Below are 7,721 nucleotides of genomic sequence, written 5' to 3'. Positions count from 1 at the left end.
CTCTAGTCCCCCCGACCCGCCATCATGTCCACCCGCGTGTTTCACCTACCACCTGCGCGCCAGCGATTTTCTTTGATTTCAATCACCTTTCGGGCAAAGGTTTCAAGGTGTTTGAATCCCCCTCGACTGGTCATGCGTTCCGCTGAAGCCGGCCACGTCACCCCCTCGTTAATCCCAAGAGCAAGCGCCTCTCGCTCAGTGGTGTAGAGCGGGCACACCGCAAGAACATGTGCCATGTCCTCCCCTGCGGCCCCACACAAGCACTCCGGCCCCACACAAGCACTCCGGCCCGTCACCCAGACTAAATCCCCATAATTTGGAGGAGAAGTCGCCGTGACCGGTGAGGAACTGCGATGTGTGGTACCCCGGAGAGATCCACGCACCCTTCAGGCGTCGCTGGACGTCCGGGAACCATAAATGCGTTATCCTTCCGACCGCGTCGCCTGTCCACGACTCCTGCCAGAGTCGAATCGTCTCTCTCCTTACCATCAACCTCGTTCCTTTGTCCACCTCGTTGACTATTAAGTCACCAAAGCGGAAACTCCAGTGCCTTCGTACGCTGTACATCGCTAGCCTTTCGCGGAGGAGTAAACCTATGGGCGTGACCCCCGCAAGCACGCACAGCGCGCTCCCGGATGTTGTCGCGTAGGCCCTTGTCGTCATCAGCAGTGCCTGTCTCTGTGCAGTCCGCAGTTTTCGTACGTCTGTTTCTGTCGCCAAGTCTGCCCATCCGCCGGCGGCATATCCTGCGATGGACGGGAATAGACCCCCGTACAGCAGTTTTAGTGTACGGAAGCTTAGTCCCCACCTGCTAGGTGCCGCGCGACGGATGGTTGTCATTAGTTTTTTAAGTTTGTCCGCTGTCTTTGTGCAGTGCGTTGTCACCTTGAGTCCGTCGTCAATATGAACGCCAAGCAGTTTAACGCTCTTCTTGAGCACAATCGACTTGCCGTCCAACCTGACGACGGGAGCTCTTTTGCTCTCGTCAGAGGGGTACCTGTACTCCCGGTTCTTTTTCGATTGCCTTCTCTTGTGGGGGGGGGGGTTGAATTTGAGGTACACCATCTCCGTTTTGCTCTTCGATAACTGAAGACCATTAGCCTCACACCAGCCGGAGACTGTGTCGACAACCCTCTGGGCGCTCTCCTGTAGTGACCTCCTGGAATCTCCGGATACGACCACTGTTAGGTCGTCCGCATAAACAGTGAACGACTTGCCGAAAATACTTTCAAGAGTCTCCAGGAGGCCATCGAAGGCAATGTTCCACGCGCAAGGTCCAAGCACCGAGCCCTGTGGGCATCCCTTGGTCGATGCGCGAGCAACAGAGCCCCCATTCCAGGAGAGGGCCATGTTTCGTTCCCGAAAGAAGCTCTCCATGACCGCCAGAAGGTTCCTCGGACAGTTCCTTCTCACTAGTCCGTGAAGTGCTAATGGCCATCTTATGTTATCGAAGGCGCCTGTGATGTCGAAAAGAAGGGCTAGGACATACCTTTCCTCCTTTTCGGCAGTAATCCTGCGGAGTTCCATTATGGTGTCCTCACACGACCTACCCTTTACAAAGCCGAACTGTTGCGACGACAGTTTTCCCGGCCCGAGGGCAGTCTTTCTCAACCTTCCCAACAGAAGGCGTTCGAAGATCTTTCCAAGAACCGAGAGTAAACACACCGGTCTGTACGAGCGCACTTGTGTGGGGTCCTTGTCATGTCCTTTGAGGATGAGACGGAGGTTGCCCCTCTTCCAGTCTTTCGGGAAGTGACCAAGCCGCAGGCACGCGTTCACCAGGCGGAGGAATGGGTGTCCCAGCCAAGGCCACGCAAGCTTAACTGTCTGGACCTCGATATTATCGAGGCCAGGAGCCTTACCCGCAGTGAGCTGGCGGATGATGCACCATGCCTCCTCCTCGGTGAACGGTGCTTCGTCTGCTTCGGGCTCAACGGCAGGGTACTCTCCTCCGTTGGCCCCATTCCCTTCATCAACTGGGACATAAGCTTTTAAAAAGAGCTCTGCCCCCTCAGACATGGAAGAGACGGCTTCCCCCCTCTCATTCCTCACTGTGTTGAATAACGTCTCTGTACGTAATTTGTTTGTCGCAGTCTTGTACACGATACCCCAGGGCTCGCGGTTGCCGACATCAGTGACGAAATCACGCCATGATTGTCGGTTCGCGCGTCTGGCCTTTTTCCTAAATTCATCCTTTTTTCGGATGTACGCTTCTCGCCTCTCCGCTTGACGCTCGGGTTGTGCCCCCTGGTAGATTCTTCTCAAGCGCAGAACATCGCGCTTGAGGAGCGTCAGTTCCTCTGTCCACCAGGGATGGGGTTTGCTGAGCCACCTTTTCCTAGGCATGGATGCCTTGCACGCTTTTTGAATTGCAGTTGTTATGTCACCAGTCAGGATCTCCACCTGTTCTACAGTATCAAGATGAGCATCAGAGATGCGATTCAGTTCATCTACAAGGACTTGCTGAAACGCATCCATCTTGACCTTTTGAACATTGAACCTTGTCGGACATTGTTCTGTCTGTTCAGTTCTCGTCTCTGTGGTTGGTCCCATCTCGATTTTGAAGTCGATCAGGGCGTGGTCACTGGTCGTTTCGTCAGTTCGTACGTGCCAGTCTGTCACTAGCGGCAACAATCCATCGGTCACGAGTGTAATGTCAATGCACGAGGCCCCCCTCGAACTCCTAAAAGTGGGCACATCCCCCACGTTCAGAATGTGCAATCTGTGGGCGGCAATAAAGTCCTCCACTAGTTCACCCCTGTCACAAGTGGCAGGTGATCCCCAGAGGGTCGACCTTGCATTGACGTCAGCACAGATTAGCACATTCTTGCCTCTCAGCGCCGTCATAATGCGTGTGAGTTGCTGTAGGTGCTTCGAGGTGGGCTCCGAGTACTGAAAGTACGCAGTGATCGCGTAGAAGCTCACAGCTGGGCTGTGCACCTCCACGCAGACCACATGCTGATTACACAGGTGACCGAGCTGAGTAATGCTCGTTCTGGGATTAAACGTCAGAACAGCACATCTCGGTGAATTGCAGCCGCTAGTCGTCGTTCGTCTTATCAGTGAGCCAAGTCCGGCAAGGTCACCACTCGTTGTAGTGTATGGTTCCTGGACCAGAGCCAAATCAATTTGCTCTCTGCGGATAAGGTCACTCAGTTGTGGCGACACCAGTCGGCCATTACCCATATTCAACTGCACAATCCGCAGCGGAGAAGCGTGAAGCGTCGCAGCAGGTACCGTGTGGGTACGTGCGTTGTCTGTCTGTCAGTTTGTTTTTTTAATGTCCATTGTCAGTTGTGGTCTTTGTGCTGCTGATGAGCCGGTCGCGAGCTGCCCTAGCTCTCGGGCAGTCTGTGCTCATGGTATCGTGATGGCTCCGCTTGCCGTCCCGTTTGCAATTGACACAAACGGGTGTGGTGCCGTTGTTCTTTTTTACGCAGAGCGCAGCACGATGACAATGCTTCACAGTATGCCCCCTATTAAAAGTTCCCTTTTTCTAATTTTAGCCCCTAAACGTACCCTATTTTGAAAATTTCCCCTATTTTTATCTTTTAATGATTAATTTAAACTCTACATGGTTTTATCACTCTTTAATTTTTGAAGAAAAAAAATAATTGGTTAAAAATATTTTGAGTTATGAATTTTCATTTTGGCCATTAAAAGTTGTCAAAAAATTGGTATTGTACTCTAATTGAAGCTCTCTTGTCCCTCTTTAATTTTTGATCAAGGGAAAAAATGTTCGACAAAAAATTTTAAAGTTATGAATTTTTGTTTTCGATCATTTTTACGCAAAATAAAAAATAATTAAAAAAACAAGAATAAAAATTTTTATCCTTTTTTTATTATTTTTCATTTTGCGTAAGTTAAAAAAAATGAGCCCACACGGAGAAAAAAATCAGGGCTTTGTAGCATGGAGTGGTCTGTACCTTTAGCGCATGGGCGCTTCCTTGCGGCGAAAGAACGAACTCGTACGATTGCAGCAAGGCTCCTTACTAAAATAGGGCGAGCTCTTGCTGCAATCGTACAAATTCGTTCTTTCGCCGTAAGAAAGCGCCCATGCGCTAAAGGTACAGACCACTCCATGCTAAAAAGCCCTGATTTTTTTCTCCGTGCAAGAGCAACAAAAAAGATTGAAAATTGCGCAAGTTATACAATTGTATAGAAAAAATGCATTTTTTTGATAAAATCTTTAAATATTCGCAAATAGTGCAAAAAAATCATATAAATAATATAATAAAATATGTATTTTTTATTTTTCTAGTAGAATAACATATTTCACGGTGAAAATAATTCGCAATACGTAATCGGAATGCTTGCATGGTTTGATATGGATTTGGTTGCATTTAATGTATTTTTGACATAAACATCTTTTAAAATAGTACCTGGAAAAAAAATATTTTTATCCTTGAGAACTTGGAAAAGTCCTGGAATTTTATTTGGCAACAAAACTAGACACCCTGCAACATTTAAGCTCAATGTTATAATGTATAAAAATATACGGTAAGACAGGCTAATTTTGCTCATGTGTTTTATTTTATTTTTTAAATTTTTTTTATGTTTTTTATTTAAAATCCTTGATTTTTATTTTTTTTCCACTTTTTTCTTAAAATAATCATTAAAAAGTTAGCGCATTAAGTATTTATCATCACAACACAATTGACAATAAATATCTAGCATAGTTTATGAGACACATTAAAACTCTAGAAAATCTGGAATAATTTTTGGGAACTTTAAACAAAGAATTAAATAATAAAATTTATTGCCTTTCATTTTCATGTAATGAAACATTTATTTCACAAAGAAGCAGATTAAAATAATTCATTTTAATAATTTTATTCATTAAAAATTTCTCGTGCACAAAATAGCTCCGGTTGACGGTATTATAACATTGAGCTTAAATGTTGTGCTATTTGGGTACAAATTTGCATGAATCTATACGGTGAGATATTCACCTGAAACAAGAAAATTTTTGGGAGATACTCAGGCGCATCTCACGCGAGTCTCACGCGAGAGACTCATGCGAATTTTTTCACCTGGGTTTTAAAGAGTTTTTAGCAAGAAAAATTGACAGTTATGTTAAGTTTAAGTTTGAAACAAATGAATTTCACATAATGTTCAATGGATTTTTCTCCTTGGCTTTTTAAACCTCACGACCATTTTTTAAAACAAAAAATAATAAATTTTAAATGTAGTTCAATTTCCAAAAATTAACATTGTATACGTTTCCAGTATAGTTTTCTCGTTATGTACAAATATTTATTTGTATTACCCGTTCACATAATCAGTTACCCGCGTAAAAAAATATTGGCTCGCTCAAGGCTCGAGACTTGGTTTAAATTAAAAATAATCCTCAAGCTTAAGGCTCGCTCAAGGCTTGAGACTTGGTTGAAGCCAAAAATTCACCTATAACTTAACACTCGCTGAAGGTTTTCCTAAAGCTCGAGACTTGTCTAAAACTAAAAATTCCCCTAAAGCTTAAGGCTCACTCAAGGCGAGAGACTTGATTATCGCTAAACATAATCCTAAAGCTTAAGGCTCGCTGAAGGTTCTCTTAAAGTTCGAGACTTTGTTAAAATGAAAAATAATCATTGAACGTAAAATTTTATCTTCGTTAAGAGAATTGTCTGAATTTATAAATCAAAAATACTGTCTGCCTTAAACAGTGAAGAAATTTTCACCTTGAAAACGAACAACTTATTTTAGATAATAAAATTAGAAATAAAAATTTAAATAAGGATAATAAAGCTTTAGAGTAATTTTTAGCTTTAACCAAGTATCGCGCCTAGAGCGAGCCTTGAACTTTGGTGGAATTTTTAGCTTCAACCATATTTCGAGCCTTAAGCGAGTCAACATTTTTTACGCCGGTTGTAATATGTTTGAAAACTTCATCGAAATGTAGATAAACACAACATCCAAACTAAACTCTAAAGTTGCAACTTTCAATAGGTAATAAGCAAGCTTGTAACTCAAATGAGACAATCTGCAAGCTTTTCCTCTAATATTTCCCAATAATTATTTTATATTTAGTTATCAAATATAAATATATTATTATTACTTAAATAAATTTTTGTTGTTAATAATAACGTTTTACTAAAAAAACTACAAACAATTCTGTTCAACTCATTAGGACCTAATAAAAATACCCAAGTGCGAAATGCCAAGGCTTCAAAAATGGCCCATCATTGATCCAGTAATGTCTGCCGAGAATTGACAGTCGTTACTGGGCCATTACTGTTGTTCAAAATATCCCATTGTTGATCCCGTCATGACAACGATGGTCAGATATTCCAATTTCCCAAGACTTGGGCAACTCTCGGCCTAATAATGGCACGATGACGGAAAAGTTGATCAATCTTTAATGTCAAAAGATAATTGACAATGATGTGACGTAAATCGGTCCAGTAATGGCACGTTATTGGCAAAATTCAGTTGCTAGTGATGTGACGAAGATCTGCCTCGTTATGGTACATTTATGTCACTTTTATGTCAAAAAATCGTTTAGCTTTTGAGAAATCTTTTGCTCATTATACTTCACATCAGAGTTACAGAGTGATCAGATTGGTAGGCTTTGGTTCGTCAAATTGAGGTATCGATTCCCGTGAGAGATAAGAATTTTTCAAATATTTATAAGTTTGCGTTATTTAAAGAATTAAGCCGTATAAATATGAATTAATTAATGAAATTAAAAAATATTTATTTTTAACTTTTGCCTACACTGGGGGAGTAATGGCTGCGAATATTGGCCCATTAATGTCTGCCTAGATCTGGCTGCAAACGTCCAACCATGGTTAATACCACAAAAGTCGGACTAACATTGTCTGCCAAGACTCTGTGCCAACTTTGCCAATACTGGGTCAGTGTTGGGCCGCGTTAGTTTTCGCAATTGGGGAGTTCAAAAAGCCTACAAATTGGATCGTGCTCTAAAGTTTATTGGAAACAGATAGATTATCCAATACTACAATTAGTATTATCTATCCATTGGATAATTGTTGGCTACAGTTTACCCGACCGTTAGCCCAAGTCTGGCCATTAGGTAATTGTGACGCGACCCAAAGAAAGGTACCTAAGAAGCAAACGAATTATAGGTTGGGTTCGAGTTAGATTTATCTTGATTAAAAGTTAATTTTTAATTATTTGAATTTGAAACCAATATTCATTAAATATTTTGAATATAATAAAGACTTAAAGACCAACAATTTTTAATTATTAATTGATTCTCTTTCTGTATTTTTACTCAAAAAATTTAAAACATAACCTCAAATATTTTCCTTCTTAGGTACCTTTCTTCGGGTCGCGTCACAATTGTAACTTTAAAAATTATACAATATGCCTATGTACAATATACCTTTTTTCATCAAAATATTTTAAGAAATTCTCTGTCAAATTTTCGTGAAAAGAAATGTAACTACTGTATGTGTATATCTTGCTTCATTGCTCACTCTTGCAAATAAATTAGATTTACCAGATTCTATCGGTTATTTTAACAAAAAACCTAATTACATTTTTTTCAAAATTTAAGTGCAAATAAAATATATTTTATATAAGATTATTTCAGTTGTTTGAAAGTCCATTTTTTTGTTTTACTTTCATATAGGAGACGGAAGGTAAAGGATGCCGCGTTAAACAAGTTATTGGATGAAATTGTTGAAGAGGAATCTCAAAACGAAGAGAAACCAATACTTGAAACTAATGCACAAAAAAGTGATGTCCCGAAAAATACG

This window comes from Leptopilina heterotoma, unplaced genomic scaffold (assembly GCF_015476425.1).
Source record: "Leptopilina heterotoma isolate Lh14 unplaced genomic scaffold, ASM1547642v1 Lhet_1394, whole genome shotgun sequence".
NCBI classification, from domain to species: Eukaryota; Metazoa; Arthropoda; class Insecta; order Hymenoptera; family Figitidae; genus Leptopilina; species Leptopilina heterotoma.
Note: the sequence above shows the minus strand (reverse complement) of the source record.